This window comes from Mugil cephalus, chromosome 21 (assembly GCF_022458985.1).
Source record: "Mugil cephalus isolate CIBA_MC_2020 chromosome 21, CIBA_Mcephalus_1.1, whole genome shotgun sequence".
NCBI lineage: Eukaryota > Metazoa > Chordata > Actinopteri > Mugiliformes > Mugilidae > Mugil > Mugil cephalus.
In genome coordinates, this window is record NC_061790.1 from 9,524,542 (window position 1) to 9,535,530 (window position 10,989).

The window sequence follows — 10,989 nt, forward strand, 5'->3', positions numbered from 1 at the left end:
TACAACAAGAAACAAAATCAAGAATTGATTTAAATTGATTGATTGATTGAAAAAAATTACTTAATTAAGTAATAATAAAAATAGCATAGGATAATAAAACTCAATTAAGTCCTATCTGTACTTTCAACGGGAGGAGTTTCATTTTTTCTTTGTATTAGAGGTGCGATAAGAACGAGAAATCCTTTAGGCTACAAAATTCAAAACCTCAAATTAGTCCAGTACGGAAACTTTGCTGAGGTCAGCTGTCTTTCACGCAATGTATACGTGTAACGTTTTAGTGTTAATCTCTGTGTATTTTGATCCATAAACTAGCTAAACTATAAGGAAGGAAGAGGGGACACTAAATGTTTCCTGTCTCTGGTTTCATCTACAGAGCAAAAGGCACAGACCCCACATCAACACTTCTCGTAATTCATCTTCACACCGTCAGAGCCCCACGTCCCTTTCACCTCTTTAAGTATCAAACTATGAAAGCACCGTGGTTGTTTATGCACCCACTGAAGATATGGTATGTGTAACTTATGGCCATACTGCTGACGGCCTGCGCTGTATGAAGTACATTGTCACCTTGGGGACCTCATAAACCGGCAGCTGTTAATGCCTCTTTGCTGCGAGGTTTGTTGTCTGTGAAGTCCGATGTGGTTAAAGACCTTTGCCGCTTTCAGAGCTGGGGAAGGCGGTGGACTGACGCCTCCTCACCTCGCATTCGTGACCCTGTCGTTGCAAGCTGTTCCCAGGTTGCCGCGCTAACTAGGGGTCAACAGCGAGGCGCGGACTCAGAGACGGACGGGGCCGCGTGTTTGCATCTAATGGAGATTGTGGGGACGGGGTAATTGACAACGGGCTGTGTTTCAGGAGGGGGTACATGCCAAGACCCTGAGTAACTGTCCTTATATTCCCCTGAGCGGAGCCAAGGCGATATACAGTAATTCCACATTCTTTCTGATGAACTCACTGACTTGACTGAGACAGCGTCTTTGTCAGCCAGTTAGGGAGCCAAGCATTAAGCCTTAACCCCCCCTGTCTCCACTCCTGGCTGGGGGGGAATGTGACGCCCGCCCGCCTGCTCGACCGTCTTAGCCCTGTGGGCTTTGCAGGCACGGAGCCTCATCTCCCACTGTTTATCCATGTGTCTTTGCTTTGGCTCGGGCCCTACGCTATAGGCCACCGAGGGCTGAGTGGTGTCCGCTGCCCTGTGTCACTCACCTAAGCTCTGCTTTCACTGGAGGGCTTAGCGCCTCACCCCTCGGCTGCTTTATGAGCAGACAGCTGGGCTAATCTGTCTCCCTCTTCCCTCCTCTGTCTTCGTCTGTCGTTAGCCTTGTGTCTTGCCTCGTTGCTTCTTCTTTTAGATCATTTGGTCCTTTTTCATCTTTGCTGTCATGCTTTACAAACACAGACGAGGTTGTTCGTTCAGCGCACACACACACATACCGCGCACACGCTGCTGGCTATGGCTATTAATTACTTTGACTCTCAGAATTGGTGAAGCATTTTTGCTGAATGTTTCGTATGTGCGGTATGTTGTCAGTGCTGCATTTAACACGCTTTGCACACGCGGCGTCGACACACCTGTGGCTGGCTGACCTGAGCTGATCTCGAAAGCCCCGTCTATGAGATTCCTCCTACGAGTTGTAAACCCTCAGCTCACCGGACTCCATAGACCTTGAACTTGAATAAAATACTCTTGTGTGTGTCGTTACGTCCAGGCTACAGCTGCAACGATGACTCCATTAACCAGTTAGCAGACCAACGGCAACGACATTGATTAGGAATTATTCTGATCATTGTAGCATCATTTAGCACTTTTTAGATTCTCAAATATTCAAATGTGTGTGTTTTTTTAATTTACTCTTCAATCTGAGAGACACATTAATTCAACCTTAAAAGAAGTTGGATTTGCTTAATGTAACGGTAGCATTTCTGACTTATACACCAACTACGGTCACGTATTTCATTTTCTTCATCCCCTTGCCTCCTCACATCCACTTCATCCTCCATCATTTTTCCTTTCCTCTTCCTCACCCCATCTCTCTCTCTTTGTTTCTCCATCAATCGTTCCTTCTCTTCCTCCTTCCCTCCTCCTTCTCCTCCTCCTCACTGTCCTCTTCAGCCGTCCGGCTAAACTTAGAAGTGACAACAGTTGCAGGGTGACAGCGAGGGCTAAATAAGACCAGAACAATAGCTCCCCCCCCCCTCCTCCTCTTCTCCTCCTCCTCCTCCTCTCTCCCCGTCATCTCCCCCTTTAATAGACTGCCATTGTTCTCTCCCTCCACTGTTGCTCTTTCGGGGAGTTTGTTAGCTATGCTAATGAAGGTTGGGCTTGTGTGGGTTTAGCGAGTGGGGATTTGATGCTCTTTAACTGGGCACTTTCAGAAGGGAGATGCAATCATGTCGAGCGTGGCCAGGCGGTTATTTACCACCAGTCAAATGTCACAGGCGTGTCGACGCGAACACACCAGTGGAAGTAAATAGAAGATTTGTAGCATCGCTCCTATCTGATGCGTGTACATTAAAGCGCCGTAGCTAAAAGACTCAGCAAAAATGAAGGAAGTAGTATGGAAGAATACGTGGCACTTTTCCTCTAATGTGCAGAGTATTGTATGCGTGGGCATGCCAAAGTCATCGCAGAAAAAAAGTCGAGTAAGACAAGATGCAGAGACTACAGTTAAGTATAGTTCATTCAGTCATCCAATCAGTCAGTAAGTCTGTAAATAGCCTGGCCGATGGCTCCTTTGAGCTTTCCTCTAAGAGGAATTCTCTTTCTCCTTGGTGTATTAATAGTGCCTGTGCATTGTTTCCTACAACAGCACTGCTGCAATCAAAGGAAGTTGGCCTGCCAAGTATACAGATATTTTCCTTTGTCCCTAAGTTTAGCCGGCATGTAAGAGTCAGATATGTGTGTGCGAGACTCTGCGTGGATGAAGGTGCTCTGTGGCTTTAAGTGAGTGGCATGCTCATGAGGATTATGTCAGGATGTATGCTTATTTATACGTGTTATCATATACGTACCGTGATGCATTGTTTGTGTTCATCAGTGTCGCCGTGTCTGGAAGCCGCTCGTAAACAGCGTGACCTTTCGTTTGACAAGTCACGCACCTTCGCAGATTGTTGATGCATTGGTATGTGGTGGAGCGCGTTAATACGTCGCACCACCTGTGAGCATGGTTCTGCTTAATGGTTTAGGATCTTAAGGAATACGATTCTTTGAGTAGCTGCTGATTTCTGACTCTGATTCTTTTAGGGTGGGGTCAATACAGGTCACACACCCATTCAGTTTAACTGATAATTGTCATTTCTCAGACACAAATGTTGAATTTCGAGCTATGACAATGTGAGGTTTGCTACTTCTATTTTTAATTACTTTAATTAACTTGTATTTTGTTTTGTTTTTTAATCATTTTGATATTTGTATATATTTGATCCACTAACTGAACATGATCAGTTGGACTGACTATTACATAAACTGAAACTGGAATCAGTATTTAGTGACATTTAGACGTTTAGGAATTGTTGAGTAGCATTTCATTAAATAAAAGCAATTTATTTGGAAACTATGACATTCTAATCAGATTTTTACAAGGATTTTATTCAGGCTTTTAATGGCAAAGAGACGAGGGGGCCCGTCTTTCAGTAGAGTAATTAGGTCTAATTAATTTGACAGTATTACATGTTAATGGTTGTGTAACAGCTATTCATTGCGCAGCCAAACTATGTGCCACGAGGATGGAGTCAGTACTTCTAGAAATATGTCATTACCTTGACCTTTGGATTTTACCCATCAATCAACCACTAGATTATTGACTCTTTCCAAGTTTTGGTCTCCTGCATACATTTATTTCCCCAATTATTAGCAAAAGCACTCACGAGTAACCGATCAGGCTGTGTTTTAGTCTGAGAGATCATCAAGTAGCCAGTGTCCACTCATTTAAAAAACTAGTGGAAGGGTGAGATGTCATCCTCCCTCCACCACTTTATATAAACTCTCTCTAGTACTGCTCTCTAGTAAAAGGCTCATGACAGCCCACTTTGGAGTCGTGCAAGTTTAAAGGACAATGGGAGTATAACGAACAAGATTCTCTGGTCCGATGAGACCGGAAATCAGAGTATTTTAGCCGAATGCCAAGCGATATGCCCGAAGAACACCTGGCGCCGCATATTCACGCGTTCATTCTCCCGCAGACATTAAAATACTCGGTTAGTCATCTGATACGCACATTTGATGTAAGGCGTACGCGCTTACATCCTGAGCAAAGCAGGTTGGTCATCCGGTGGCCAAGTGGTGGCGTTGAGGGATCATCAGTCACTTGGAGTCTGCCAGTGACTCACCAAGGGCACAATGGAATTAGTGAGATTCTCCGCAATGTGACAGCTTGCTCTAGCTAAATGGTGTAATAATCTACCCCTCCTCTCACAAACCTCCAGCAGCACACACACACATTCACACACACGCACACAGATCCACCCCCCCCCCCTTCCCATTTGCCCTCCCCATACCAACTGGCACAGATAACATTGTCTTAAGCTATAAAAAAAAGATTTTTTTCCCCTCCCTCCATTGCGGTAATTATTGAATTAATGCAGATGGAGAGAGACATCTGCATGTTAAAGTGTTGGCCTCTCTCTTATGCACAGCAGATGTTCCCCTGTCATTTACTCAAATTACGCTGCTTAGATACAGGGGAGAGAGAGGGAGAGAGGGGATTCAGGAGGGAGAGAAAGTTACTGGCCAAGGCGACATTGTCTTACAGCCCTCAGAGTGTCAGCTACCAAATTCACGTTGCGTCCGTCCTTCAAGTAGACCCCTACTTCCCTGAGAGTTATAAATATACACTAATTGTTTTATCATAGACATGGCAAGTTCATTTGAACTGCACATTTCACACATAAAGCCAAATGAGATACATTAGAGCACCATTTGAAAGGAAAGGGAATCTAATAAAACGAAAGAGAATTAGATGGAATTTTTGGAAGTGGTTACAGTTTACAGAATTTATTTGTGCATGAACTTACCTGTGCATTAAGTTGATATAAGTTCATCATCTAGGGCTGATGGTTTCCTGAGGATGTAAAGGACATAGCAATGGATGCATAATTTCATGCTTTGATTTATTCTGAAAGGACACCGTTTGAGTTAAACTAATAAATACCCATTCGGTATCCAAACAGTCATATCATATCAGAAACTCCCTTTCAGTGTAAATACGAACACAGATAGCTTAACCCAGCAACTAACCTCTTGACCCTTATTGCTGGGGGGGAATCATTATAGAAAAGATGAGACCAAGGGTACAACATCCCCTTGAAGATTAGCAGTCGATTATTTGAAGCAACATGGAAAGAGACTGCGTTTTGAGTGCGTCCCCGTAAGTGTGTTTGTGCGTGTGTCCCTGATGACCGATAACCGGGGGAACTTCTCCTTGGGATTATGTTCCAGGTTGGTTCGGCCTCATCCCTCTGGATTATGTTGATAAAAACATTCTTGTATTATATTTTCTGTGCTTATTGTATTAATACTCTCAGGCAGTTCCCAGAAAAAGCACCGTCCTGTGCCTAATCTTCTTCCACTTGAGCTTTTAAAATGTTTTGGGGAGGGGGGGTTAGCTGTCTTTGTAATACCTCTCCCACTCTTGGGGTTATATTTAACTTTGGACTATCTTTGTACATTGTAAATTACATATCGGAGTATGTGGATTCAGGTAGGTTCAGTTTACTCCTGTGAGGGAAAAATGAAATTCCTTTAGACCATAATATTGTTTCCAGGAAGTCTTAATACTGTTCTATACTGATATGGTTTTCCCATAGAGCAAAAATTTAACAAATCCTGAAGTTTGTTGATATTTTTGCTTGAAAAATTACAGAAGCATCACAAATTATTGAAGAATGCCTTTTTATTTGGGTAGGTGTCTCTCTCCTTTAGGGCGCAATACGTGATGCATTTTGATTCCTACACACAAATGAAGCTGAAAAGGAAAATGCTGATGTCCAATGCTGAGGAAGGTGGAATATTGATTTCCTTAAATGTGCTGTGGACTGCCACTTCATAGCCAAGTTACAGCTTGTAAATTGTGTTGACCCTCATTTTAACCCTGAGACAGGCCGATCAATATTCACGAACATGTCAGCAGTAAACAGTAATGTACAGTTTTTAGATAGATTGTCCAAATTGAGAGTAAGTTGCATGGTTTTATAAAAGAAACCCAAACATATCATGTTAAGATATTTTCTCTGTTTATGCAACATTTCTTGTGGTACTGGAAGGCATTTTGACATCTTAAACACCAAGTAAAACATCAAATTGAACCTGGGATGTGGCTGAAGCACTCAATGACATCCATGAGAAATAATGGCTTTAGAAAATCTTCTTCCTCTTAAAATAAAAAAACAACACACAAATTATAATACAACTTCATGGGGGTTGTCACTTATTCAAAGTGGGAAAAAATACTAATATGGCATTATATAGCAATACTTTTTCTTCTCATACAGTATCGATTTTGAATGTCTTAATATTGATTTTAAAAGAAAAAGTCATGTTTAAGGCAGATCGTGAACAACTCCCACACCTCCACCACCACTTTTTCTGTACAAGTGCAATAAATTGGAAATGGATCATTTGGATTAATATCATTTTTTGACTTAATTTTGCCAATGAATAATCAGTGTTATCTGATATACAACATGTAATATGTATTTTAAGCTGCACTTAAAATTTCTCAGTGAACTATGCAGAATATTGCAATATCATAATATCGCAATAATGTATCGTGATACGTATCGTATCGTGAATTCCTTGCCAATGCCCACCCCTATTTATTAAGTGTGTTTTATTGCAAGTTGACTTACATAGTGAGGTCAACTGAGTCTGAACCTTATGTGTCATTATTATCTTTTTGTAAACTTCACAGTTAATGGTAATTTCAGTTCACTATCAAACATGGTGGACAAACGTTTACAATCTCAAATATGGTGCTTGTTTTACGGCACTGAAAGGCATGTTGATCTTAAAAATGTTTGCTGAAAAGTACGTCCTGGGATTTGAGAAATTGCTATGGACAACTGCAGTAGTTGTGTTCTCATGGTCATGTAACTCTTCGTTTGATCTAGCTGGGCATAAACTGTGCTGGACAGGTACTCACGTTTTCTCCATTTTTCTAAGAAGCATTGTATGACTCAACCACACACACACACACATACACAAACCCATGCAGTCCCTACCGCTTTACAAAACCCAACAATCCTGTGGAGGCCGTTCAGCTTCCTTCTGTTCTCAAACCAAAAGCCTTAAAGCCAACAGATGCTTTTTCGTTATCACTGCCAGTTATCACTCTTAGCTGCCTCTGATAAGACTTTACTTTCTGACCCAGATGTTAAGGAGTTCAATTTATCAGATGCACCAGAAGAGCGGACAGGGAGATGGAGGGATGAGTGAGCCTCGAAAATGCCCGCGGGCTTGAGAGACGAGACGTAATATGCCGCTTTTTTCTGGCCTGGTGTTGTTTCTGAAGCGCCGTTAGTGCAGTAAGGAGCTCAGCGTCTAAAGAGGCTTTGGTATAGACAGAAAGATGGGCCATATTACAGCGAAGCTAGAATCCTGCTTGATTAATGGGGCAGGATAATCACCTCATCAAATCACTCTCACTTATTAAATCTTGTTTAATATCGTAATGAGGGCCCTCCTGAGCTGCTTTGGTAAATTCCCCCTCTCCCCCCAGCACTCCATTGCTCTTGCTTTTTCCTCTTCTGGCTTTCCGTTTCAACAACTAATGATGCCAAGATCCCCTCTGTTCTTGTCTTCCTTTTTCTGCCCTTTACTTCCCTTTTCCTTGTCTTTTCTTTGGCCCTTAACCTAAAAGAAGATTGATGGACGTGCACCTCCCTTTCTCATATAATCCTTGAATTTGTGTTTTGGTTTCTAAACTACACAGCATCTGTATGCATAATTTCAGATGGTGGAATTGCTATATGCCTATATGCTGCCTCAGTCTATTCATTTAATCTCCCTTATTTATGATGGATGATGCACTAGATTGTACGAACATAAATCACTGCATGTGTGGGTCAGGACCTGCTTGAAGAGTGATGCTACTTCCCAAGGCTTTGGTACACTGGAGTTTATGGAAACACTTGGGGTAAGGTAATATCTCTGCTGTCTCCTTCTGCGTGATTTGCGATCTCTATCAGTAGTATCACGACATTCCCGGGGTTACTTCTGCGTGTGCATTTATGTCCGTGAGGTTTCTGAAATGGGCTTTCATCTCCTTCACTTGACCTCCAAGCTAGGCAGTGAGCCTCAGAAGAAAACAACATGCCATTGTCTTATTTATGGTCCCTCATGTCACTCTGTACAGTCTTAGTAGCACAGCTGTCAGTGTGTGCTTCTTCCAAGGAAGGGGAAAAAAAATAAAATCCCCCTTTCTTTCCTTGCTCTCATCCTCCTCCTTGTAAATTATTGGTGTCTTTCCGTAGCCAGCCTTTCCACTACCCTCACCTCAAAGTTGGACCCAATCCTTTGTCATCTCGGAAGGCAGGCAGGCAGGCAGCAACTGGCTCAAGGTGACCAGTTCAGGCTTGAGAGGGAGGTTAGGACTGCATCTTCCCCCTGAGTGCCTTCCATTTTTTGCCTTTATTGTTGGGGAGCAGCTGTTGTGTACCTGGACACCATGAGTGGCGCCTATGCTGGGTATCTTGGCAGCCAGGCTCCCTAGGCTTTGGATACCAGAGTGAATCAATTCTTAAAGATGACTGTCTGCGTGCCGTGTCACATGGACAGGCCCAGAGTGAAGGGCTTAGGGGGCTCTGAAGCTGGAATTCTCTTTGATGGAGGGGCTGGAGAATGAGGAGGGAGGGGAGGAAAGGAAAATATGGGGGGGTACGGTCCTATTGTTGTGCCAAGGAATGCCCTTGACGGAGATAGAAGGCTATTGTTTTAATGCCCATGAACCCTTTTGGGCCTGGAGACTTAGAGGTGAAGGCACTTCGAGGGTGATGGACATCTTAGCATCTTCACGGTTTTCAGATATTCGTCTAGAATCGCGGCCCTCAGTTCCTCCTTAGTGCCGTTAACTAAGTGATGAAAGCTCCTCTACAACATGGTATGTGCAAGCGGCTTAGCGTCCCGCGGCCACAGACGTGCAAATTTTGACCAATTATTTGGAGGCCGATACCCCTCGGTCGTAATACCCATTGAACAAAACTCATTCTAAGCAGAGATTGATAACAGCTGAGCGGGACACTGATGACCTACCTGACTCAAAAGCCTAACCTGGCTAATATCCGCTAAGAAACCTGAGAAAGTGAAGATCATAAGGGATGACAAAAACAGATTGGCGCGTAAGATAACCTCCCTCCCTCCCGCCCACACTCTTGCTCTTTCTCCTTTTCTTTCTTCTTACGCCCCTTTGGAAAACAATACCCTTTGGACCGCCGCCTCTACCTTTCTGCCATGGAATAGGCAGGTTTATTAATAGTTCTGAGCAGGGTGCTTGGGGCGAGCTGCACCAGAAGGTTAAGGATGAGGCGAGTTTGCAATCTGGGCTCAGCAGCCGTAGCAGCAGCAGCAGTAGCGGTGTCTTTTTTGGAGAAGGAGCCTCATGGTCATCCAGTGTCCATATCAGTTTTATGACAAATGAAATACCACAGGCCCTGGCCAGAAACAATGGCTTGTTTGGCTGGCTAGAGGCCGTGGTGGCGGAGCAGGGTTTTCGGGGAGGGGGGGACTAAGACTGGCTTCCAACCCCTGCAGCTGTCCCGGTTGTCACTCCTTGTCTTAAGGCTCACTCCTGGCTCAACGCTCCAGCCCATGGATCAAGGGGATGTGTGTTGTAACGTGTGTGTGTGTGTGTGTGTGCGTGCATCCCGAGCCCCGAGAGATACTACGAGCCAATTCTCGGTACTCAGCAGCGTCTGAAAAACGGCTCCAGACACAAAAGGCAAGTTGAACGGTGTTAAGACCCCTTCGGAATGAAGCAGACCCCAGGCATGAGGTCATCGGCCTTGGTTTAGCAGCCTTTGTCCTACTGCCTGATTGACAGGAGGGGTGGCTATCAAAGACAATTGTTGGATCAGTTACAGCTGTGGATGTCACTGAAGACACAGCAAATCTCAATAACAACTCTTAGATAATGAGAAATACTTCTAGACTCCTTCCAGACATACCAGTACATGCGCCGTTGATACTCGGTAATCGTTTAGCACCTCCGCTCTGTTGTCCCCACTTTAATGTGAGTTATAAAGTCTGTGAATCTTTTAATCTGTGTTGATAACAGGTGATAAACTTTAATGCGCAGCTAATATTATACAAGCAAGCCTATGTGCATGTATTACAGGGGGAAAGACAAATCTCTTCCTGCCTCCCTCTTTCCCTTTCCCTCTTTCTGTCGCTCACTTCCCCTTATGTCTCGGAGATTAGCCTACGCTCAAACACCTCCTGTTCATCTAAGTAATTAAAACATTAGAATTACGGGATTATAAACTGCTTTCCATTTAATCCAGCACTCGATGCCCCCATCATCTTGCCAAATGAGTCAAAAGGAAATATAATGGGCCTCTGTGATTTCTGATTGAGGGATCTGGAAGAGGCAAAGGATGCCAATAATGGCTATTAAAAGAGATGTGTGTGTGTGTGTGTGTGTCTGTGTGTGTGTGTGTGTGTGTGTGCGTGTGTGCATGTGTGAGTGTGAGAGACAGAGAGCCCACACTGCCTTTGCCCTGAGTGCCATCTGTCTTGGACCCACTAGACCCAGTTTAGACTGGAAGAAGCCAAACCAGTTCAGTTTCTGTCTCTTCCCCCCGTGTGCAGTTATGTACACACACACACACGAACACAGGCACACACACACATCTCTTCTCCTCTTGAAGTGAATGAAAACCATATTTTATATGTGGAAGAAAGACTAGTTGTTGGCACCTGAAGATCTTTAAAACCGTCTAACAGGTGTTTGCCCTCGGGGCCTCTGCTGCACCTTAAAGACCTCAAAAGGTGTCCTG